Consider the following 26,010-nt stretch of genomic DNA (forward strand, 5'->3'; position numbering starts at 1 on the left):
GCCTATACCATTGGTCATCCAGTATGTTTAAATATATTCAGGAACAAGGAACTCTCTAACTCATGAAAAACCCAGTTTTAAAGAAGGAAAGTTCTAATGAAAAGTCCTTCCTTTTGGTGACTGATAGCCACTGGGCCTGGTTCTTCCCTATTGCACCACGTAAAAACAACTCTAATCCCTCTTCCATGTGTTTGGGTTCTGGAAAATAATGCTGAATAGACAGAATTGGGCTAGATTTGAGGGAGTGCTTTATTTCCTCAGTTCACATTTCTGAATGGGAATCCCAGGAATCATATTCCTTTTGGCCTTTTGCTCTTTGATCAGGAACCATATTGCCCTTAACACTTTGCCATAATGTACTTCATTTCAGTTTGAAAAGAAAAATGTATATATTACAATAGCAATCACTGCAAATTGTAAACCAGACTTTTACCAGCTGTAATCCATCCTTCTGACATCATCAAGCCCTAATTCATCAACCTGAAGGAGTAAAGTCATAATCTCTCCATTAAAACCAGGAGGGTGAGAGATGATGAATTATTGCTATTTTATGAGTTGAAGGAAAGTTGGGAAGTTGGGCTCATGATGTTTTATTTCCAATGAGCTCAGCCCAAAGACAAAATGAATAGGAAGATGATAGAGATTTATTTTTTCCCATTTCTTATATAAAACTCTATGTGCATTGTTTTAAAACAATTTCTGGTTTGATGAATCAAAATGTGTTTTTCATAGTACTGATAAGAAGTGCTATTAAATATTAACATCATATACATCAATGTTTTTATCTGGGATAATCTTTGGAGTTTGAGCCTATGCTCTCTCAGTCCAACAGCCTTAGCCCAGTGCTTATAGGAAGGAGGAAAGAGCATTTATTTCATGCCTACTATATACTACAAAGCTCTACAAGTATTATTTCACTTGATCTTCACAAGCCTAAGATTTGCGTGCTATCATCAGTCCAATTTTAAAGTTAGGGAAACTAAGGCAAATAAAAGTTAAGTCACTTGTCCAGGGTCTTATAGCTAGCAAATGTCAGTGGCAGATTTTTTTTTAATTTTTTAAAACCCTAATATCTTTAATATTTATCCTTCTATATTAATTTTATTTGTTACAGGGCTAGGCAATGGGGGTTAATAGTGACTTGCCCAGGGTCACACAGCTAGGAAGTGTCTGAGGCCAGATTTGAACCTAGGAACTCCCATCTCTAGGCCTGACTCTCAATCCACTGAGCCATCCAGCTGCCCCCTTGGTGGCAGATTTTTAACTAAGGTTTTGCTTATTTCAGGCCCAGCCTTCTATGTGCTTCCTAACATCAATATGGCAGTGTGAATTATTAAGCAGGCATTTAATCAATGCTCGATGACTGAGTGGCAAGCTACCCATTTCCTATCCATACTCCTTCCTGCCTTGAACTCCCTCCTTTCTGCCTAGTACCTTATCTAGAATCCCAGCTGATTGGAACCTCTTAGTCTTTGACCCCAAGGAAAGGAAAACAATCTGATGGAACTAAACTCAACCCTGCTCCTACCAGAAAAAAAGTACCTGAATGTCCCTAATTCCAAAGTTGTCTTGATGAGACTCCCTGAGTTGCCCTTGAGTAAGGACTCAATAGGAGTTTGGGATAGTGATGCTCCTCCCCAAACCATCACGTACTCTCTTCTAGACTGGCAACCCTCATGCCAGAACCTTCCTGCTACATCCCTGACTATTTTTCTTCCCATTGTTTCCCAGTGAACCATTATAAGGAGACATAAGCACCAGTGTGAAGGGTCCTGGAGGGCTCCCCTGTCATCCTCTCCCTTGTCCTTATTTCTATCATCTCATGCCGCCATGCCTGTTCAAACCAGATGGCCCTAAACCATAACAATTGGAAGTTGTTGCTTTCAGTAATAACTAACTTTTATAATTCTTATAAAATTCCTTTTGGTTCCAGTAATAGACCCCGAAAATAAGAACAACATAGTTGAGAGGCAGCTATGGTCAAGACAGTAGACCTAAATGTTAAAAAACCTGGGTTCAAATATAGGATCTGCTGCTAACTCTCTTTGTGACCTTATATAAGTCCCTTTGCCTCTTTAGATCTCAGTTTTCTCATGTGCTTGTTGAAGAGTTCAAGGAAGATGAACAAGATCATCTTTAATGTCCCTTATATTTATAAAAGTGGTCTTACTCTATAGATATACATTTATGTATATAAAATAAAATATGAATTTATTACTACAGATAATAATGCATAAAAAGTGAAATTATTTATTGAATTGAATTATCATTGAATTTTCACCAAATCAAGATAATCATTCCTTTGTTTAGCTCAACTCTGAGATAACTTGATGGAAGTTCAAAAGTCCACAATTTTACAGATGAGAATAGAGACACACAAAAAGAGAAATTGACTTCCGCAATATTCCACAATGAATTAGTTGAAGAATCTTGGTTGTCTGAAGCTTAGGCTACACTAAACCCCACTTTGGGTCTGACTACATCTGGATCATGATAGAATAGCAAAGATATTCATTTATATGGCACATGCCGATGTACTGTCAGACACCAAGAAACTGTCATGCCAAGCTTTCACTCAGCCATCACGTCTCTCAGTAAGCTAATTACTCAGATTCTTCTCTCTTCTCTTGGCAGAAATTAGGCCACTAAATCCAACCTTTTACATAATGCCATCTTCATTCTGTCTACCTTCATTGGTCAAATTAATCTCTCTTTCTTTCCTCACCTAATCACCCTTAGCCTCAACTAAGAATTTCTGTGGGAAAATATGGTGTTAGGGGTAGATAGAAAAAGTTATAGAAATAGAAATAGAAATAGCTCATCCTAGAGTACAAGTTCTTAAAGTAGGGTAAATGAAACCCACTTTCAGGGAGCTTGTGAATTCAGATGGGTAAAAGAATTTGATTTTTATTTTCTGCAAACTATATTTGACCTTTAAAATTCCCATTAATTAAAAAACATTATTCTGAGAAAGGGTTAGGTTCCACAGGCTTCACTGTACTTCATCAGAGGACAAGGAAATTTCATGATTAAAATTCTAAAGGCAGTCTTGCCTAGACACTAGAATGTATTTTTGTTTATGCCTTTTGTTGTTTTGTAGTTGTTGTTATAGGGGTAAGAGAGAGGACAAAATAGCAAAAGATTTTTTGGGGGGAAAATACTACTTTGCTTGAAGTAAATTTAAGGGGGAGACATGGAAAAGCAAATATATATAGTTTACTAGATAGTGTTCCATGAAATGCAAGAGCTGGAAGAAACCAAGAATCTAAATTGTTAGTACATGAAACAAAGCTATTAGAGATAGAATCCTAGAATGTGAGGGGTAGAACCATTGAATTCATTGGGACCAAAAATGTATTCTCCCTAATTATAAGTAATTCAGGGGAAGTACTTCATTTCTTTCAGTCCTATCATTCAGATCTAGGTATTATTACAAAGCAGCTGAATATCCTTCACCAAGTTATTCCCAGAGGAACTCACAGGTCTTTCCTATGAGTTTGCATGAAAGATATGGATTTGCTAGTCCAAGAAACTCAATTTCAGGGACTTCATGAATTTAGATCAGTGATTCCCAAAGTGGGCGCCACCGCCCCCTGGTGTGTGCTGCAGCAATCCCGGGGAAATGGTGATGGCCACAGGTGCATTTGAGGGTGTTGAATAACTGTAAGGTGATAGTATGTGACAGGGGGAGCTAAGTAATATTTTTCTGGAAAGGGGACAGTAGGCCAAAAAATTTGGGAACCACTGATTTAGATGCAAAAGAAAAATTAGACTTGTACTTTCTGTATCCAATATCTGAAATTTAACTCTTCCTTCAATATTTTAAGCATTATTCTAATAAAGGTATGTCCACAGGCTTTACTGGACAGCCAAAGGGGTCCATGATGAAAAAAATAGTTAAGAACTGTTTTAAACTGTCTATTCTCTATGCATTTTTTCATCAAAGTTTAAGTTATTATTTCTATGACAATAGTTCACAAATTTATATACCTAGCCCTAAATAAGCTTCTGAACTCTAGTCAAATATGGGAAAAATAGTGTAATAATAAACAGAGCCAGTAATTAATTTTATAATAGAAGGAGAGAGAGAGAGTCTATGAGGTGAGACTCCCTTCTAGCTCTCCCCTCCCACCAAATATACACTGGGAGACTTTGAAGGGGTGTCACCCCAAAACTGGATGGCCTGTGGGTCATACTGCCCCACAGGAGTTGGGGCAAGGCTTTCCTATAAGATAAGGTACATGGTACCCCAATCCGATTCTGAATGAGGATGGGGTTCACACAAGCTTCCCCGGAGATCAGTCAACTTCACAGCAGGTGGTCTGGCTTCAAGATGGAGGCAGCCAGACTAAGCTGGGGTTCCCCTCTCCCTCGTTGTCTCTCAGGCACTCTGGAATGCTATCTGACTAAAGAATGGCTTTTATCATTTGCAATTCAGGGGTTGGGGAAAGGGGTGAAGGGCAGAGGGATTTTGGGGTGCCCTCTTCTCTATTTCTATGGGGTCCATCACTTAGGTGGGAAACCCAATGGTTCCCACTTGTAACCTTCTCCCCTCGCCCGTTCTCCTTCTATTTCTATTTCTATTTCTATTTCTCTGTTTCTATCCTTTTCTATAATTGTAAGTTAAACCAGAAAAGGTCTCTTAGCAAGGCTGGGTAATGGGGGAAGGAGAATAAGAGATCACTCCCAAAATGGAGTCTAAAAACTTAACTAACTTGATGATTGAAGTCTTGCTGGGTGATATGAGATGGAATCTTTGACCAGGGAATCAGGGTTTTAATGTCCAAAGAAAGATTCTCAGGAAGCCCTCAGTACTGGATTAGAGCTGAGATGCCCTCCTCCTCTCTCCTCACAGTCCTCCACCCAAAGACTCTTCTTCCTCTCTTCTCCCAGAGAAATACCCGCAATTCTCTCTGGTCTCAACTGCCAGTAACTGTCACCAATTGTCCCCCACTCCTTCTCTGGCTCCTTTTGTCCCATTCCCCCTTGCACAAATGCCATCCTTACATTAGCCATCTTTTTTTGATGTCCCATCAGCAATTCAAATTCAGCATATCCAAAAGAGAACCTTGTAGATTTCCTCCAAAACTCATGATTCTTCTAAACTTCTACATTTCTGTTGAGTGTACCACTTTTTTTCCAATCACTCATAATTCAAAACTTCAAAATTATACTTGACCCTTTCTCTGATCCCTTCACTCTCCCATATCCAGAGCTCTCACCAGAGCAACATGATCAGGATTTTACCAACAGATATTGAAATTTAGAGGATGAAAAATTCAACATATACATTCTCTTAACAATAGACACAACTAAATTTGGAACCTAATTAACAAGGATAATTAAAGTATCAGAATATCAACAGGGTGGCATTGCAAATAATCATCTATAAGCTACATTAATTAATTTTCTCTTTTATTTAACTAATTTTGTTTTAATTACTTCTCTTGTTATCTGAATATTATGACTTTAAAACTTTTCTTGCGTGTACCATTTGGGCTGCTTACCATAGGTGACAAAAATGGTTTGGTGACAAAAATGGTTTGGGCTCTACCCATAATCAATCAACTGGCAGCTCTTGTCATTTCCAAGTCAACATGGCTCCATATCAACATTCTCCTATTTGTATCCTTTCCATTCATATAACAAGCCAATTTTACATCTTTATCATTTCTTGCCCCTATTATTGCAAAAAGATTCAAATGGCACTTTCTCTACCACTCCCTCCATTCTCCACCTAACTACTCCACTCAGCTGTCAAATTAATAATTCTAAAACACAGAACTGATCAGGTCAGTTCCTTGCTCCAAAATCTTGCTTTGTTCTCCATTGTCTCACTGATTAAAAAAAAAACAAACAAACAAACCTCAAACTTCTCAGCCTAGTATTTAAATGCATGTACAATTTAGATGCTATTTACCTTTGCTGACTTATTTTAATATTCCCTCCTTCACATGCCATTAAATTAAAACCAAACTGGTTCTTTCCCAGACCAAATATGCAATCTCCCATTGCCATACCTATATGAAAGCTATTCTCCATTCCTGAAATGAATTTCATCTTCACCATGACTTATATTCCCTAGTTTCCCTCAAGGGTCAGCTTAAGTCCTTTCCCTTTGTGAAGCCTTATTCCTCAGTTGTGTAAGGATTAAAATTGATAAAGGCTGATATTATGAGAAAAAATAATATTTTATTGGGCCCATTTTTGATAGAATAAATTGGACCACACGCCTGGCTATTTAAAAATCCCACCTTTAGTACCTTCTCCCATCTTGTCTGACTTGTACACTAGAGAGAGAGAGTCTCAAGCCCAACCTCCGAATTTAAGCTGCTCTCTATGTTGGTTCCTGCTGTATCACATTATCACGTCAGAAACTGGAAACTCATTGGATTCCGGAAATTGTAGTCTCAAAGTCCCCCACATGTCCACAGGAAGTTTGTGAAAAACTGTTAAATGGGACCTCCCTGAATTCCAAGCAACGCAGTTGTCAATGCTGCCTTCACTTAGGAAATGATTCTGTGTTTATTATTTGTGTATTTTTTAAATTTTTTTTTAATTTTTAGAAAAAATTTCCATGGTTACATAATTCATGTTTTAATTTACCCTTCAACCCCTCAAACTACCCCACCTATAGCTAACTCAAATTTCCACTGGTTTTAACTTTGTGTAGTCAGTTAAGACTTATTTACATATTATTGGTGTGGTCCTTTTGGGTCTACATCCCCAATCATGTCCTCATCAACCCAAGTGTTCAAGCAGTTGTTTTTCTTCTGTGTTTCCTCTTCTGTGGTTCTTCCTCTGAATGTGGGTAGCGTTCTTTCTCATAAATCCCTCAGAACTGTCTTGGGTCATTGCATTGCTGCTAATATAGACGTCCATTACATTCAATTTTACCACAGTGTATCAGTCTTTTAGTCCTATCCCTTCAGTAGAATATAAGCTTTGTGAGAGAAAAGATGATTTCCTTTTTGTCTTTGTAACTGCAAGTCCTAGCATGGTGTCTTGCAAATAATAAGTGGTTGACAAAAGTTTCACTGAATTGTGTGAAGAGTACTGCAACAGGCATGAGGGACAGTATAGGAGCCACTCTGACCTAACTTTATATTCAGATATCAGTGAATCTTAAAAATCGGGAGAAGTCATAAGTATCCTAACAATAGCCATGATGCTGGGATGCAAAATGTTAGAAAAATTATAGTATAAAGGAGAATTCCTGAGAAGTTCCCCTTGATTAAAAAATTATATTAAGGGGGATAGGGAGCACCTAGGTGGCTCTGTGGATTGAGAGTCAGTCCCAGACATCCTGGTTTCAGATTTGGCTTTGGATACTTTCTAGCTTTGTAACCCTGGGCAAGTCAATTAATCCCCATTGCCTAGCCCTTACAGCATATATACAGCAATATATAGTATTAGCTCTAAAACAGAAGTTAAGGTTTTTTTTTAAAGAACTGCATTAAGGGGTGAACACAGCAAACCCAAGGATCTCTGGAATATCCTTTGTACTTATTGTACTTGATTTTACTGGGAAATCATTAGCCAAAAGATGTCTGAAGCACTCAAGTAGGAAAAAAGGAAGTTCATTTCAGGAATGGGGAACAGTCTTCTCATAGGTATGAGAGCAAAGCATCCCACAGAGTAACTATAATAGGAATCAGTGATAGAGAACAAATAGAAAACAAAAAAAAAATTGAGAACACATATCTGCTAGGAATTGAGAATTTTAGAGAATCTCAATTGGAGAAATCTAGAGATTTCTGGTACTGAGGATCTACTTAAGGTAGAAGTGAAGGCTCTTGAGAAGAGATGAATATTCACCTCTTTACTTTCCATGGAGAGGTGAAAGACTATGGGTATGAATGTTACATATTCATTCAGATATGGCATATGTATCAGATGGTTCTGCTGAACTGTTATTTTTCATTTTGTTTTGTTTTTAGTCTTTGTTAAAAGGTTATTTTAAGAAGAGAGGGAAATATCCATAATTAAATTTGATGTAAAAACAAAAAGACTCTATAAAATAAAAACAAAAAGGCCAAAAGAGATAAAAAAGAGGTAAAGAAAGAAAAAAGAACAAGAGAGGAGAGAATTAAGGAGAAATCAAAAGAAATGAAAAAGAGAAGGGGAAAAAAGAAAAAGAAAGGAGAGAGAAAAAAAACTAGAGAAAGAATATACTGGTGAAACTACTAACAGAGCCAGAAATCAAAGCAGAGCTTCAGTTGGCATCAAATCTCCAAGATTCTCCCAGCTCTAAAACCTATGATTCTGTGCAATTGAGATGCAAGAAAGAAGAAGAATCCACAGAGACATCTGTGGAAAAAGTAGGCAAACACCACTTAATTCTGCCTGGTAAAGCCTGCATATCATCTAGTCACAGTGATTCTTGGAGAAATCACACCACACATTTGTTAACCCTGGGATGGGGGAAGGGGACATGTTTAGGGAAACCCAGATGTTTCTCCCCTGAATTACTGGTACTACAGTCACACAAAGGAATGGGGGTGGGTGGGAGAAGGAAGAGAATAGAACTGCAGATGAATGGAATGGATATCTTTACTAAGACTATTACTGAAGCTGAGAAAGTCTCAATCGCACGCGCACGCACACACACACACACACACACACACACACACACACACTTGCACATACACCACACAAAGCTTTGTCTGGAGGGGTATTTAGAGCTTGGAATGTTAGATCATAACTTACACTTCTATAGCATCTTACAGTATACAAATTTCTGTCCTTACAACAATCCTTGACATAGGCACTATCATCATCATCATCATCATCATTAGTATTATCATTTCCATTTTATGGGTAAGTAAAATGAGTTCTAGTAACTTGCATAGTCACATTGATTTCAAAACTGTCACTTGAACTCATATTCCAGGGAGATGAAACCGATCACCACCACCTTGACCACCACTTTCCTTCAGGTCCAAAGATGGTCCTGATTCAGATCCCCAAATCCCTGAATTCCCAATGTGTCTCAGACTATCCATCCAGCTTCCAGATGGGCACCTGCAATTCCTCAACTTCAAGTATTGAAGACCACAGCTCATCGGCAATTACAGCTATCAGAAAGTTCTCACCACCATCCTTGGTACCCTCAAGTGGTCCAGCATCAGAAGCTAATATGGTTTGATCAATGGAAATGGCATTAAAGATGGTGCATTACCATCTGCTTGCTAAGACACCTTAAATACATACACGAGGGACACCTTTCCACCTTACTCGCAGCAGAAACCTCCTATATCTGTTGTCTCCCTTTATTAAAATATTAGCTGCTCAAGAGAGGAACTCTCTTGCCTTTATATTTGTATTTCCATCACACCTTTAACACAGTGCTTTACACAGAATAAGTGATTAATCAATGCTGGTTTTATTCATTCATTCATTCATTCACTTACTAAACTCAGGATACTAAAAATACAGCTGCAAGTGATTCTTTAGAGCATGCAACCTGATATTTTCATTGTACTGATAAGGAAACAGAGTTTCTGAAGTTTAAGCACCTTGCCCCAAGTCATTCAGATACCGTAACAGAGTAAGAACCTTAAACTTTTGGAAATATGTTTCATTTCTTTGAAACTTTAAAAAACAACAAAAATCAGGTAATATGCTTTTATCAATAGTCAGAAGCTGGAAGATAATTATCTTGGAATTTTAGAGTATAACAAATGTATCACTGCTATATTCCTATGGGTTTTTCCCCCTCTTATGTTGTATTTTATTCAAGAGCTAAATCTTACTTTCTTCTGGCTCTGATAGGATATGTCTGAGAGACAGCTACTATTTCAGGCATTGGAGCTGGCTGATTTTAAAGGGTGAATTAAAAGCTGTTCCTCACAGATTAAAGAATACTGAAAGATAGTCAAGTATTTTAAAGTCATTTTCTCCTATACCAGATTGCCTCATAATATGAAGCAAGAATAGGATAGAAACTTTGGGGCAGGCTGGAGCGTTCCTTCTTCCTGGCAGTTGAGTTAAAGTGTAAGGATTAGTGTTAATAGGGACAATAGGGATGATGAACTACTTTGGGGAAAATAGACCAGATAATTGAATTGCAGATTCCATGACTGACTTGTTGTGTGACCTTAAGTAAGTCATAGAATCACAGAATTCCAGAGTGGAAAGAAACCTTAAGAAATGATCTAGTTCCTATGTACCTGAGTGGTAGTTCTTCCAAAGCATCCCCAACAAGTGCTTATCCAACTTCTGTTGGAAAAAGGGATAGTGATAGGAAAATGTTCTCAGTACACCCGCCTGAGGCAATATGTTCTATTACTTGACAGCTCTATTATTAGGAAGCTTTTCCTCATGCTGAGCTGAAATCTTCCTTCTTATAATTTCTACCCTTAGTCCTAGTTCAGCCCTCTAGGGCCAAGCAGAGCAAACCTAATTCCCCAACCAGATGATGTCCCTTCAGCTCTCTGAAAATGGTATCTAGGCCAGCTCTCCTTTAAGCCATCTCTTGCCCAGATCAAAGACTTAATTGATTGGCACAATATTCTTCTTTTTCTCCATTGTTTACAGCTCCCTCACCATTGTTGTAGAAGGAAGGGCATTCCATGGAGAGATCAGTTTCACACCTACTTCTCCCACTCCTTAGATGTGTGAAAACTTGCACCAAATCATTCCTCTTTGGGCTGTAGGCTCCTCCAATGATAAATTGAAAGGGTTTAGTTCAGATCAGGAACTGGAAAACTACAATTTGAAAGGATTGTGGAGTTAAAAATAGTTTGTTTGGGTTTTTTTGTATTTTTAAATAGGCCAAAATAGGTCCAGGCTTGGGACTTGGGCTTCAATTTAAGTCTAGAAGATGTATGAGATGCTTTATAGTTATAAGATTAATCGATCAATCAATAAACATTTATTAAGAATCTACCATTTTATAGGTGCGCTAGGAATACAAAAAAGAGGTAAAAAGCCCTTAATGTGCTTACAGTCTAACAAGGAGTGTCAAAAAACAGATATGTACAAGCAAGCTATGTACAGGATAAATGGGAATAATTAAGAGGGAAGCTATTAGGATGCAGAGGGACGGGGAAAGGCTTTAAATAAAAAATGACACTTTAGAGGAAGCCAGGGAAGTCAGCAGTCAAAGATGAGGAGGGAAAGCATTCCAGACATGGGAGATAGCCAGAGAAAATGCTTCAAGGCTAGAGATGGAGTGTCTTGCTCATTAAATAGCAAGGAGGCCAAAGTTACTAGATCAAAGTGTACCTGGAGAGGGAAGGTATAAGACTTGAAAGGTAAGAAGGGCTAGGTTATAAAGGACTTTGAATACTAAGTAGAGAATTTTGTATTTGAATCTGGAGGCAATAGGGTGCCATTGGAGTTAATTTGGTAGGGGGGGCAGGGATGGCATTATAGGACCTGTAGTTTAAAAAAATCACTTTATTTACTTAATGGAGGATGGAATGGAATGGAGAGAGATTTGAGGCAGCCATACCCACGAGAGGGTTATTGCAAGAACCTAAGAGGGAGGTGATAAGAACCTGCTCATTCATGTTGGCAGTATCAGAGGAGGGAAGGGGGCATATTGAAAAGGTATTACAAAGATGAAATCAATAATCCTTGACTTTGTAAGCATCAATTCCAGGCACCATATTTTAAGAAGAAATTTTTAAAACAGAATAAAAAACTCCAGATGAGGTCTGAGAAATATCAGTAACAAAGACTTAGACTATAAATAGATCTAGCTGAACTCAGGAAAAAAAAGAGAAAATCTCAGTTGAGTAAGCACAGAAACTAATCACCCTTGCAAGCAACACTAGACCCATGGGGATCAGCATTTATTTATTGAGCAAACATTTATTAGGGGCCTACTATGTGAAAGTCAAGATGTCTTTACTGTCTCAAAGCCCCCAGCCAGACATAGTAGCTGAGTTTAAATATTCATATGCAAACCTTTTTCAGGGGCTTTGACACCTCTATCCCAGGAGAACAAAGGCTGATTCATTAACCAATGGACAGACAGAAATCAGTTTACTAAATTCCTTCCCAAATTCAGTCTATCTCCATAGTAACCAGCATTCACTGTATACAAACTCAGGAAGAAATAAGAGAGAGAGAGAGAGAGAGAGAGACAGAGAGACAGAGACAGAGACACAGAGAGAGAGACAGAGACAGACAGACAGACAGAGACAGAGACAGAGAGACAGAGAGAGACAGAGAGAGACAGAGACAGAGAGAGACAGAGACAGATGGGGGAAGGAAGAGGGAGACAGAGAGACAGACAGACAGACTGAGACCAACAGATGAACCAACAGGCAGAAAGACACAGACTGTTATATAATGAAAGGAAAATTGGAATCAAAATCAGAAAAATTGTATTTAAACACTGGCTCTGACCCTTGATAGCTTTTATGACAAAGGGAAGGCACTTAACCTCTTTGAAGGTATATTTTGTTATATTTAAAAATAGGATAATTGTCCACTGGTTAACTCACAGGAGTTTTGTGGGAATCCAGAGAAAACTGTAAAGTGAATAAAGCTAATATTATCAGTAAAGGAATATATTGCTATAGGCCCTCCCTCCCCCTCCCAAAACCTTATGTCTCTGGCTCATATTATGGTCTATCATACACCTCTCTCCACACACCCCACCCCAGGCACTCTGATGCCACATGAACACCTAGTGAGAATTGAGGACTGAAATATTCAAATATACTTGAAATGGGAGATATGGTAGAGTTAGAAACAGGACTTGACAATTGACAGGATATATAAGGTAAGATTCAGGGATGATTCTGAGGTTATATAATCCCAAAACTCTGGGAAAATAATGGATTTGGATTCCATTTCATATTGCATTTTATAATCCGCATAGTGTGGAAGGGAAAGAGAGAAGGATGGAGAAAGAGGCAAATAGACTATTTTACAGTATACTATTGATATTATATTATCTACAACATTGTGGCTGTCACTGTGCTGGCACTTACATTAAGAACTTAATAACTATTTACTGAGTGACAATGAATCAGTATAACTGGACTCAAAACTGGGAAGATGTGGATTCAAGTCTCATTTCTCCCATATAATGTCAATGGGATCCTGAGCAAGTAACTTAATGTCTCAATACTCCAGGAACCTCACAGATCATATGTTACAGAAAAGGCACTGACTTCCTTTGGTAAGGGGAGTTTCCTTAGTCAAAAGTTCTTTTCCAGGATGTTCCTGACAAATTTTCTACTATGCACCATAAACCTCTTCAAACTTGCCCTGGAACTGACACATTGGAAATGTCCTACATACAGTATGTCTTTCCCTCTTGAATGACTCTTCCCAACACTTCCATTTAAAGAGGGCACCCAAGTCAGCCTTGCCTCATTCCTTTACAGACTGTCCTTTCTCTAAGGTATTTTTGGATTACCATCCTGTCCTGTCCTGCCTCTCCCTTCCTATCACTATTAAGTTTCCTTTTATGCGTTGTCTTTCCATTAGAATGAAGACATTTAATATAGCACATAATCTATAGTAAATGCTTAATAAACTCTTGCTGACTAATAGGAGTTGTCTACATCAATGAAATCACAAGACCAGTCCTTAATCCCCTATTGTAACTGATTAATATATAATGTTCTACTCAGAAGTCTTCTTGATGCTGGATTCTCAAAGTACATGGGAGCATAGCACAAATTTTGGAAGCTCATGCTGAGCTGGAAACAGATCAAAGAATAGATCCTGTGTCTACTTCTGAAGATCAGCCTAGCCTAGTGTGGAGAGACTGGTCAGCAGACGACTACTCACCAACTAATAATAAAAATTTAGCCATAGAAATTCATAAATGACTTACATTCATGTATGGAGGAATAAGGATATACACTGTAGAAGTATCCATAGCTAAGCAACCACAGTCCTGGTGAAAATTTTTTGTGAAGATTTTTTTTGTACACACATTTATGTATATAAATGTGTGTGTGTTTGTGTGTGTGCATTTGCATATTCATATATAAATTATCTATATCTCTGGCTATGTAGAGAGAAACAGAGAGAAATGATAGGAGATGTGTCAAGTTATTTACAAAATCTAAAGGACCATGTAAATGTCAGCTATTCTTACTATTACATATTATATATATAATAAATTTGTCTTCATGTGTGACAAAAATGGAGTCACATCTCTAGTGTCTTCTTTTCCCTACTCTTCCCCAAGAGAGACTTTAATTCCTGCCAATAGGGGAAGTAGGAAGTTGGGGCTGGAAGCCACTCTGTTCTCCTGATGAATATTGGGCTATATATCTATCTGCTCCCTTAAATATAATTAGTCTGTGGGATGTAGTTTTCAGTATCAAACTAAATTCTTAGTTACTGTTCCCTAATGGTGAAAATAGGACTCCAAAACTCTATGTGCAAGGTTTGATTTCCTTCACACCAAATACCAGTACCGCAATGAACATACACTTAGCAAAGAAACCCATTTATTCAAATTGCTAGTCAAACAGAAATCAGAAAAAAGTATATATTGATACCATAATACTGGAGGAAGGAACAATTTTATTGGGAGAGAGTTATCTAAGCTCAACAAAAAGAATCCCAAATCTCATCCAAAGGGAAAATTCTCCCCAAATCTCTAAATTATCAATCTGGGGTTGGGACCATTATGTTATCTGCCAGCTCCTCTTATGTGTGCTTCTTCCCAGGATTTTTTTTTTGTTTCTCTTCGACATCCTGAACTAAAGCATCATCCATCTTCTCACTCTAAACCAGAAAAGGCTGAAGAGACCCAATAGACCAAAAAGACTAAAGACATGAGATCTCACTTCTCTCTTGCTCTCACTAACTGTACCCTGTCTCTTATACAGCTGTGGTACAATGACCTTTAAAGAGAAAGTTCCATCCCAATGGGTATAGTGGCTCAGGGAACTAACTTGTCCAAAGTGATATTGTTAAGAAGTGTAAAATTGTTTCTTTTCTACATATGAACATTCTGACTGCTGAAAGGGGTTAAAAAAGAACATAAAAACTAATACAATCAATTGGAGAAGAAATAAGATTCTCAGATCAAATGCAAGGAGAGACAGAGATTGCTCTGAAAAACAAGAAGAGAACTGCTCCTCAGATGACTATACTGATGTCTGTTTGAAATCAAAGCAACAACTGAAGTACGATGGCTACAGAGCACTGTGGTCCATCAGCTTATTTGCATGGGACTATTTTCAGAGTTTTAAAGGTTATAACTAAAAATCATTCAATTAAATAATTTTCAGAATTATGGGAAAATTATATAAATTATGTAAATGACTGTTAGGGTTATATCTAATAGAAAGGTGAACTGTTGACATTCACATAATAATTTAGAGATTAATTATTGCTTATGAGAGAGTACTGATGAAAGTTATTAGAAGCCAGATAAAAGTCATAAGAAGCCATCAAGAGGGTCAACAAGAAGAGAAGGAAGGTGAATGTAGTGGGAGTCAGGAACAGAAGGTACATGATGCATGAGAGGCAATGAGAAAAGTTGCTTGTAGAAGACAAAATACAGCAAGCTGACAGCTGGGACAGTTGACAAAATTCAGTCTTTATAGCTACTGGAAACTCATTGGAAGAGACATAAACTCTGTTGTTATATGAAGAGATATCTGAATTTATTGCTTATAGTGCCAGCTAGACACTTAGAGAGAAGAAATGCTTTGGGTGTATGAACCCTCATTCCTTTGAGAGAGAGAAATGGGATGGGGAGACAGACTTTGCTTCCACTTTGCTGTGAGAAGGGGAATGATTTTACTGAGAGATAATTGGACAAAATAGAATCGTATGATATTTTAAAGTGCGGATGGGGAGAGAATATATGATCCTATTGCTGTAAAAAGCTTAAGAGGTATTATACAATTGCATATATACTATCCATAACATATTACCTGCTTTCTTGGGGAGGAGGGAGAAGTGGGAGGGAGGAAACAAAAATGCATTGCAAAATTTAAAAAAAAATGGTTATTGAAAACTGAATCAATATATAATCTTGAAGAAAATTAAATTAAAAAAAAGCTTGACATGAAGAATAAAACTCCTTAGATTCTCAGAGTATATCTAAAGAGCTTGGAAAAAATTTTGGTATAGGAGGACAACTTGCCACTGAAGTAGGGCAACACTATCTCAGCTCCCTGCCAACGGGTGCCTGTAGACTAAACGAATTTGTTATTTTTATGGTGGCCTGAAAGTAACAGAGAAATAGTTCTGCTCATGGCACTTGAAGACCACATGTAGGCATAGATAACAGATAAGTGGTTTTGTCTAGCAAGTGACATTGATGCAGCTTGTTCTCTAGAGACCCAGGACATCAAAGCCTGCTATCCAGAAAAGTTCCCCCAGGCATAATTTCCCTACTCACGTGCTTTCATTCAGAGCTTCTGAAAGTTTGTATCTATTTTACCCCATAGACCTTGCATATATTGTCAAGAATAAAGGTTTCATATTGCCCACAAAACTCCATTTTGGAATTTCATTGAAACAAGACTAAAATGTAATTAGGAAATGTTCCACAAAATAAATAAAAAGCAATAAAATATAGATAATATTAATTTATGATTTTCTAAAGTCAATACTCAACCACAGATATCTGTTTCCATTTGAGTTTGATACCACTGGTCAAAAGAATGTGACCCACGTTTATACATTGACTTGTATTTTGATTATTCTTACTATTTACTTCTATGGATTAAATATTGTGATTATTCTTGCTTTCACCTTTGTTCAGTAAATGATATTTTAAATTCAATGGTGTCATTGTAATTGATTTTCATTAAATGGGAAGCACACCAATAATAGGGGATTAGATAATACAGTGATGAGTGGTAGAACTGTATCAACCCAACACTAGACTTAGTTGTAGGACCTTGAAAAAGAAGCTAGAATGCATTGATCAAACATTTCCTTGGCTGACTTCCTTCTGGAAAAAACCTGCAAGATTTTTTAACTGCCAGCTGGGTTAAACAAATCAGCCTAGAGAGAAAAAAAGGAGGTGGGGGTGTCCTAAAGAATCCTTGGGCTATAGGCATTGCTTCTTTGGATTGGTCCATGACCATGTCAAGACTACATATACCCATCAAAAAAGAGATTTGAATCCATGTTCTTTGACTACAAAGCCAATTACTCTTTCCACTATCATTTTGACCCTCTTCTTCTATCCCTTTGGCTATATGAATAAATAAATGCATGTATAGGCACATACACACATACAACTACTTTGACAGAGTACAAAAATGTAAAGGATGAGGGCAGCATGGACACTTTTTAGTATAAAAACCTTGAAGGAAGGGAACATGTTTTTGCCTTTCTTTGTGTATCAAGAGCTTAGCATATTGTGGGGGCACACAGTAAGCATTTAATTAGTTGTGTTGTTGTTGAGTTGTTTTCAGTCATGTCAAAACTCTTCATGACACCTTACAGGGTTTTCTTGGTAAAGATGCTGTAATGGTTTGCCATTTCCTTCTCCAGCTCATTTTACAGATGAGAATGCTGCAGCAAACAGTGTTACCTGACTTGTCCAGAGTCACACAGCTAGTAAGTGTCTGAGGCCAGATTTGAACTCAAGAAGATGAGTCTGACTCCAGGCATAGCACTCTAGCCACGGCATCACCTAGCTGCCCATTTAATTAGTGTTTCTTATTATTACTAATGAGGATAGTTAAACTATAAATCTACTGAGCAAATCGTAGTACATCCTTGTAATGAAATACTTTGTGCCAGAAGAAATGACAAGCAAGATGGTCACAAAAAACCTGGAAAAAACTTCTAGGTAGTGATACAAAGTGAAGTGAGCAGAACCAGGAGAACATTTTGGACAGTTACAAGGATAACATATGATGATCAACTTTACTTTCAACAAGGCAAGGATCCACAACAACTCCAAAGGATTCAAGACAAAAAACAATATCCACTGCTGTAGAACAAATAGATGAGGTCTGAATGCAGATCGAAATATACTATTCCTTACTTTATTTCTTCCATGAATTTTTCTCTAGTATAAGCAATATATGTGTTGTTTCACACCATGATGAACATGCAAATATGCATTATGATAATATATATTTATGTATATAAATTATGTGCCTTCTTGTGGGGTTGAGTGGGAGGGAGAGAAAGAACATGGACTACAAAATGTCAGAAAATTAATATTAAAAATTGTACTAACATGTAATTTGGACAAAAATTTAAATTAAAATAAAATATAAATCTACTAGAGAACATTGCTTTCTTCTGTAAATTGCCACATCCCGAGTAAATCTATCTCCATCTTCAGTCTCTGTCCCATCTTCCACTTCCAACACCCCCTAATGAATTCACCTTCAATATTCATTTTAAGGCAGTTTTCATGCTACTTCCCATGGTACTACTATTTTACAAAGCTTGTTTCAGGAAGAAAAAAATGCTAGCTGCATATGAATCAATTATTATCAGCCCCACCCTTTTCTTAAACATCCAAGCAAAAGGATGTTTTTTTTTTCTTTTTGTTTTGTTTTCTCTTTTTGGAAAGATAGACACAGTTGATCATTAGTTGCAGGGTATGCAACATGTGCCAGTGGTGATGTGTAATATTCCAGACAGGAATCTGGTTTCATCATAAGCCTATCTCACATTTGGGTAAAAATCATTGAAGTGTGTCTTTCAATTTCAGGCAAAGGCTTTGATTCTGATTTTCCAGCATCAATAGTTTCATCCTTGATGGAATCAGTTTGTTGTCTTGGCAAGGAGAGAGCAAGGCTCAGAGATATTTGCTTAAGATTTCTGCTTCTTAAGTAACTTCCTGAAAGGTTTTTCATACAGTAAGAATTTCAGGATAAAAAAGAAATTATGATGATAGTAATAACAATCAATATTATTATTCCATTCTTGGAAATTTACAAAGTTCAATATAGATAGATAAATAGATTGGTTGATAGATATAGTTATCTACAACTATATACAATTTCATTTCAGTATTATATTGGGATACCCCTATTCATGCCACGTCATATACTTATCTAAATTGGACTATTATTACTCTCAATGGTTCCTATTTAATATAGTCTTACATTTTTACATTTTTATCTATTCCTGTGACTTCATAGACATAGGGAATTTCCTTATCTTTAAAAATGTAGAAATGGTAGTGTCTATCTTAAAGGGGTTTTATGAGGGTCAAAGGCAATAACATTTTATGAACTTTAAAGCACTATTTAAACACTAGTTATCTTGATGATGATGGTGATTTTGGTGATGTTTGTTAGTTTCCTAAAACAAGAAGAGCATTTATTAATCACCTTCTATTTATAAGCCTTTGTGTTCAGTGCCAGGGATTAAAAAGTGAAAAGTAAATAAGCCCTGCCTTCAGGGACCTACACATAGTATAACAATGTTTCTCTTCTTGGTGGGTAACTCTAACCAACATCATCATCATCAATCATAAATATATGGATGGAAGGAAAGAAGAATAACTTATTAAACTATTTACTATATGCTAAGCAGTGAGGATATAAATAGAAAAACAAGATAATTCCTGCCTTATAAAGGAAGTCATAGACTAATGCGGGAGAAAACAACATACAGGTTCAGCTATAAGTCAGAAGGAAAGACCCAGATGTCATTAGTATGTAGGAGCAAAGAAGATGGTGAAGCATCTTCTTTAATGTCATCTTCACAAATAAAACCATCTATGTTCCTGCTGCTGCATTCTTTGACAATGCCAAGGGCTTAGATGATGAGAACTTTCTTTTCTGTATTTTCAGTAAATGTGACTGCTAAAGGGGAATGGTACCTGCAGAGACAATTGTCTGGTCCCATCTCAAGACATTCAATAATGTCTTTAAAGGCCAGACTAGAAGCAAGGTGAAAGGTCTGGGGTGGTGCACTGAAGTGGGAGCTCTTTAAGGCACTTTGAAATTAAGCGATTTGCTTATATTCACCAACCTGTATTTTTCTGAGCTATGACTTGAACTCGAGTCTTTCTGACTAAGTCTAGCCCCCAAATTACTAAGCTTTGGTGCCTCTCAAATTCTAAATATTTGATGATGTTTCAAGATCCCCTTCTCAGATCTTAGAAACTATTAGGTGGCACAATGAATAGAATGCTGGATCTGGAGCCAGGAAAATCAAATTTCAGATCTTGCCTCAGAAAATTAAGTAGTTGAGTTAATAGAGAGAAGTCACTTAGTCTGTCTTTGCCTCAGTTTACTCATATGGAAAATGGTAATGATAATAATAGCACCTTCCTCTCAGGGTTTTTTGTGAGGATTAAATGAAATCATACATGTAAGGTGCTTTGCAAACCTTAAAGCACTGTATAAATACTAGATATCATTATTATTTCCTATCTGTTATGACTATTGCAATGCCTCCATGTTTTAGTAGATTGTTTCATGAGATAACAAGGGCAATACATTTATCATTTGTTGGTCAATTTTCTGGTGACAAGTCTCTGCATACTTTGCTAGCTCATGGATGATAGGCATGAAGACCATTGCTAAGTTCATGTTCATTCTCAAAGACTTTCCAATATGGTAGGACAGAGCTTGGACTCCAGTGACCACTGACTTTTGAAGACAGTCACCTCCACACCATGAAGAGCAATAGAGTAGAAATTCCATGGAATCTATGTATTAAAATACTTTTAAAATATCCCCTAAATGTTTAAAATGGCTTTAATTTCTTCTTTGTTGTCCTTAAAGTTGCTTGACAGTCCAGTCTTTCCCAATCACCAGTCCTCAGACCGATACCAACAGGAGACAAATTATCACTGTCCATAAAACTATTGTTAACAAGAATCCTTATTTCTGAAAATTCAATTTGTTCTTAATTTGTTCTTAATTTCTACATATGATGCAAATTTCATACTGTGGAATTCAGATTTTCCACTGTGTCCTGCTCCTCCTTCTCCTACCCCCAACACCCCAGTTTCCAAACCCTAAGCTGCTATGTGTCACTTGAACCTTTGGAGAATAGAGTAATCAAAAATGTAGATATTTTACTGGTTTAATTGGCATGAAAAACACTGGTCTGGCCTCAGAATTAAAGGCCTCAGAGATAATAATGTCTAATACATTTATACAGTATACTTTACATGTATGTGTTAATCTCAAGTGGTCCTCTCAATAGCCCTGGGAGGGAATAACAATAACAACATGTATAGAATGCATACTATATGCCAGGCACTTTGCTCTAAACTTTACAGTTGTTATCTCATTTGATCTTTACAACAATCCTGAGAGGCAGATGCATTATTTGCCTTTTACAAATGAGAAAACTGAGGATAGCACCAGTTAAGTGACTTGCCCAGGACTATACAATGTAATTAGTGTCTGAGAAAGGACACATTAGTTCTTCCTGACTTCAAGTACAGCTCTCTATCTACTGTACTACCTAGATTTCTAAAAATAATCTAGTCCTACACACACCTCAACAAGCATCTTCTCTACAACATCCCCCTAAAGTCCTCAACCAGCCTAACCTTAAAGATTATGGGGAATGCATTATACTCCCATTCTACTTTGGAATGTTTCTTTACAAAGAAGCAAAATCTGTTCCTCTACCCCTACCCACTATCTCCCCTTGTAACTTATTTCCTTTGCTTTTAATTCTTCTCTCTGGTGCCAAGTAGAACAAATCTCATCCTTATGTTATGTGAAAGTCTTTCATTTGTTTTTTAGTTTATTTAATATTGTTAGCTTTTGTTTTTTCCCAAATATTTCCAGATATACTCCAAATATTTCCAAATATAATCCCTTCTGCATTCAATGAGTCATCTCTTATAACAAAGAATTTTATAAAGAGTTTTTAAAAAGTTCAGCATTGCCAATTAAGACGTCAATAAAGTCAACAATAATTTAATTACTCACTACTGTGGAGTCCCCCACTTCTCCAAAGAAAGAAATCTAGATTTTCTCAGTTTCTTTTCAGTGCCAATCTTCTAAGAGATTATTGTCATAATTTAGTATTCAGTTTCAGAGTTTGGGGTTTTTCTCACATTTACATTGTTACAGTCATTGGGTTTATCATTTTTCTGAATCTGCTTTGCCCTTCAATACATGAAGATGGCTATCTTTTCACCTGTCCATTGTCTCTTCTCCAGGATTCTGTGCTTAAAAAATCCAAGGTCTTAATGTGGGACATCTGGACCCTGATGCCACATGGCTATACCACATTGAGCCCAAGTCAGTCCCATCTGGTGTCTCATCTGGTCTCCCCAAACTTCAACTGTACCCAACTTCCAGGAAAGAATCATACTCCAAATAAATCAGGGAAAATACAGAAAATTAATAATAATTATCAACAATTTTCCCAGTGTTATAAGGAATACAAAATACTTTAATCATGTGCATAATACATAAATATTAACACTATGTAGTCTCACTTCTCACTCTTACATCCACACAGCACACCAAAATGGTGATTATAATTTGCTTATAGATCTTGGCCCAGTCATGTTCAAAATTCTTATCAATTGCCACATAGCTTTTGCCAAAACCTCTTCAATGAATGTAGATGCTCTATATAACAATTACCCATGTAAGGAGATGCCTTAATAATGGAAAAAAAGAAGACAATTTGGTTTTGAGTCTCAGATTAATCACTAGCTAGCTGTATGTCTTAGGAGAGGCCAGTTCCCTTTTTGACTCTCATTGTCCTGCAAGGTGAAATGAAAGCAACAATGAGGTAGGATAAAACATTTTCTATGGAATCTTCTTATCCTAACATTCTATATTTTTAGGTCCTTTCTATTTTTAAGAGTCTACCTGCCTTTATTTCCTTTCCATTCCAATACATCCTCGACTCAGCTACTAAAATAATCTTCCTAACAACCAGGAATCAGTAAGTTACTTCTTTCATAATAAATTCCAATGTTTCCTATTGCCTACAGGTTAAAATAAAAACTCTAGTCAAAGTCCTTTACCATCTAACTCCAAACTGCCCTTTGGTTCTTATTTTATGCCACTGTCTTTTACCCACTCTATGTTCCAGTAAAACTGGACAATTAGATGACTGCTGATCCTGTCCTGATTTTACTGTCTCTATCTTTTCAGGTCATCTCTCTCTCTCTCATGTATGAAATGCACTCCTTTCATACTTCCTCCTCTTGGCATCCTTCTCTTTCTTCAAATCTCACCCCTCCACCTCTAAACAAATTTATCCTCCTCGATGAAGCCTTTCCTCATCCCCTTGTTGGAAGTTCTCTCTTCCTCATTTTTCTTATATCATTTATTAGGGCATGGCTTTTGATTTTGATCACAATCCAAGTCATATCAAGGTATCAAAAAACCAGTGCATTTTAATATTTTAAATAGCTTTAAATTGCACTGCATTTTGGGATGCCCTATACTTGTGTGCATCTCCTTATGTTTCTTTAGCTTTTAGATTTTGGTTCCATTTTAAAAGATTCTTATGTTCTGTGCTCTAACACCCAACATCCTAAGGTCTTTTCTGTCTCTAACATTCTGTGATCTGTCTTTCAATAGTTTAAAGTAGATACCGGTTCCAACATTTTATGGCTCAATAAAGGTATGAAAGGTATGAATACCTGGAAGGATTAAAAAGCAACATTATCTAGTCTCCAAAATTGTCTTGGAGACATAACCAAATCATTTTAACTCTATGTTACACGGGAAGTCACCTGAATAAGTGAATTTAGTTACATTAAGTGAATTTGTATCGTAAATATTCAAGCAGAGGAAAGAAACGTAAAGAAAGGATTTGTGGTTATGATTTTTTTTAAACTTTTTTAGCAGATCATGAAAGGTAAAAGCTGGACTGTTTACACTTCACAAACTTTGCCATTTGTCCCATTCAGAAAACATTCTCATGAAGTGACTTCTGAAATTCAAAGAATTAAAGAAACTTACAAGGAATGCTAATCCTGGGTAGGCAAGTAGAAATTGCCTAGCCCTAGTCCAAACCACTCCATTTTACAGAGGAGGGAATTGAGGAACAAATAAGGAAAGGGAATTGTTCAAGTTCACATTTACTTATATAGGTACTTGCTGTCTCCCCTGTTAGAATGGAAGATCCCATATAGTACAGATTGCTTTATTTTTCATATTTGTATCTCTTACACTTAGCATAGTGTCTAGAACATAACAAGTTCCTAAAATATTTGTAGATTTGTTGATCATGATGGATTTCTGGGAGGGGAAAAGAAGAAAGATATATTTTAAAATATGAATGATGCATAAATAAAATATATCGACAAATCTCTTTTAAAAAGAAATCCAGAAAAACTGAAATGCTTCCCATTAGGAAAGAAGTTTTAAAACTTTTTTTTCTTTGTATCCTTAGTGCTTAGTCCAATGCCTAATATATGGTAGGATTGGTAAAAATCTTTTGAATGGTAAATGGATGGATAGCCTCTAGGACCCTTCCAAAGTTAAGCTTCTGCAAATGCTGAAAGAAATCACTGTAAGTTTCCAAAAAGTAATGTATAAAGTAAGCTTCATTTTACCATTAATTCTTTATGTTCCTAGGAATACACAGAACAGGAAGGGACTGAAAATAAAATGTCAATAAAAAGAAAAAATAATATTACTCTTCCTATCATATAAAATGTAAATGTAATAGTAAAAATCTGGAGCAGGAAGAAGAGTTAAAATTATATAATCTATTCCTTAATTTAACAGAAAAGAACCTGAGAGTCTGAGACATTGGAGATCTTGGGATAGAAGAATTGTGATTAGAAGGCTAGAAGGAACAGTTAGTGTTCCACTAGTCCAACTTCTGTAAGTTCCCAGTTGAAGAAACGGAGTGTTGGAGTACTTAGGTGATAGTGAAAATCAAAAATACTTGATAGAACTTCAGAGAAGTTGAGATGCTTCAGTGGATAAAGTCCTGTGTCTGGAGTCAGATTAAACCTGAATTAAAATTTTACTTCAGCATTCAGCTGTGCAGCCCTGAACCGAGTCCCTTAACTTCTGTCATCTATAAAATTTGGATAATAATAGCACCTACCTGCCTCAAATTGTTAGGGTCAAACGATATTACAAATGTAATATACTGTAAAGAGATTTTAACGCATTGTATAAATGCTGTCTATTGTTAATATTAAACTAGGTTCTAAGATTTCAAATTTAGAAACTTTTCTAGTTTCAACAAACTGCTTTCCCTGCTCCCTTGCTCAGGATTACACAGTAATTTTGGAACTAAAATGAGCATAAACCTCAGGTGTTCTGAGTCCTAGTCCAGGGACTTTCCAATTCAAATAATAAACAGGTACTTAAGGAATACAATAGATAAAGAGTTGGACTCAAGAGTCAGGAAGACCTGGATCTTCACACCTACCTGTGTGACCTTAGGCAAGTCACTTAATTTCATTTTATGCCTCAGTTTCCTCATCTGTAAATATGAATATTATAAAAGCACCAACCTCATAAAGCAGTTACAAAGATCAAATGATAACAAATGAAGAGATACATAAATAACCATTATTTTAATTGAAAATGATAATAAAAACAAATATTTTTTAAATGTTGAATAAGAACCTTTTGTGTTCAGAACATAATCATAGGCTTTGGAAGAAGACATGTAATTTTGATCAGAAACAGATTTCCCTCATTGAGCTTATAATTTAGTAAAAGAATACCATAGACACAGAAAACTCTAATGGGTAACATTAGATTATTATTTCATCAAGGAAGGAAAAAATAAAGTAAATATATCAGAAGAGGGAGTCGGAAACATCAGAGAAGATTTCCTGGAGGAAGCAAAGGAAAACTTCCAGAGTAAAAGCTAATTTCCAGCAAAAATCACCAAGCTTAATAATGATAACAGCACAGAGAAGATAAAAAAATACCAGCTAAGTGAAGTTAATTTCAGAGATCCATCACAAAAAGTACTTACCCACATAATTAGGAAAGCCTTTGAAAAAAATCTTTAAAAAATATGTCCTTCTCCATTCTGCAGCAGGTGGCCCCATAATTAAACAATAAAACAAATCCAAGGATGGGTGATTCCAAAGCTATGGAAATATTAAAAGGTAAGTAATGCCCCATGAGGTCCAGATCATCACCTTCAATTAAGGATCCCATTGGTACAAGGCTA

The sequence above is a fragment of the Gracilinanus agilis genome, chromosome 1 (genome assembly GCF_016433145.1).
Source record: "Gracilinanus agilis isolate LMUSP501 chromosome 1, AgileGrace, whole genome shotgun sequence".
NCBI classification, from domain to species: domain Eukaryota; kingdom Metazoa; phylum Chordata; class Mammalia; order Didelphimorphia; family Didelphidae; genus Gracilinanus; species Gracilinanus agilis.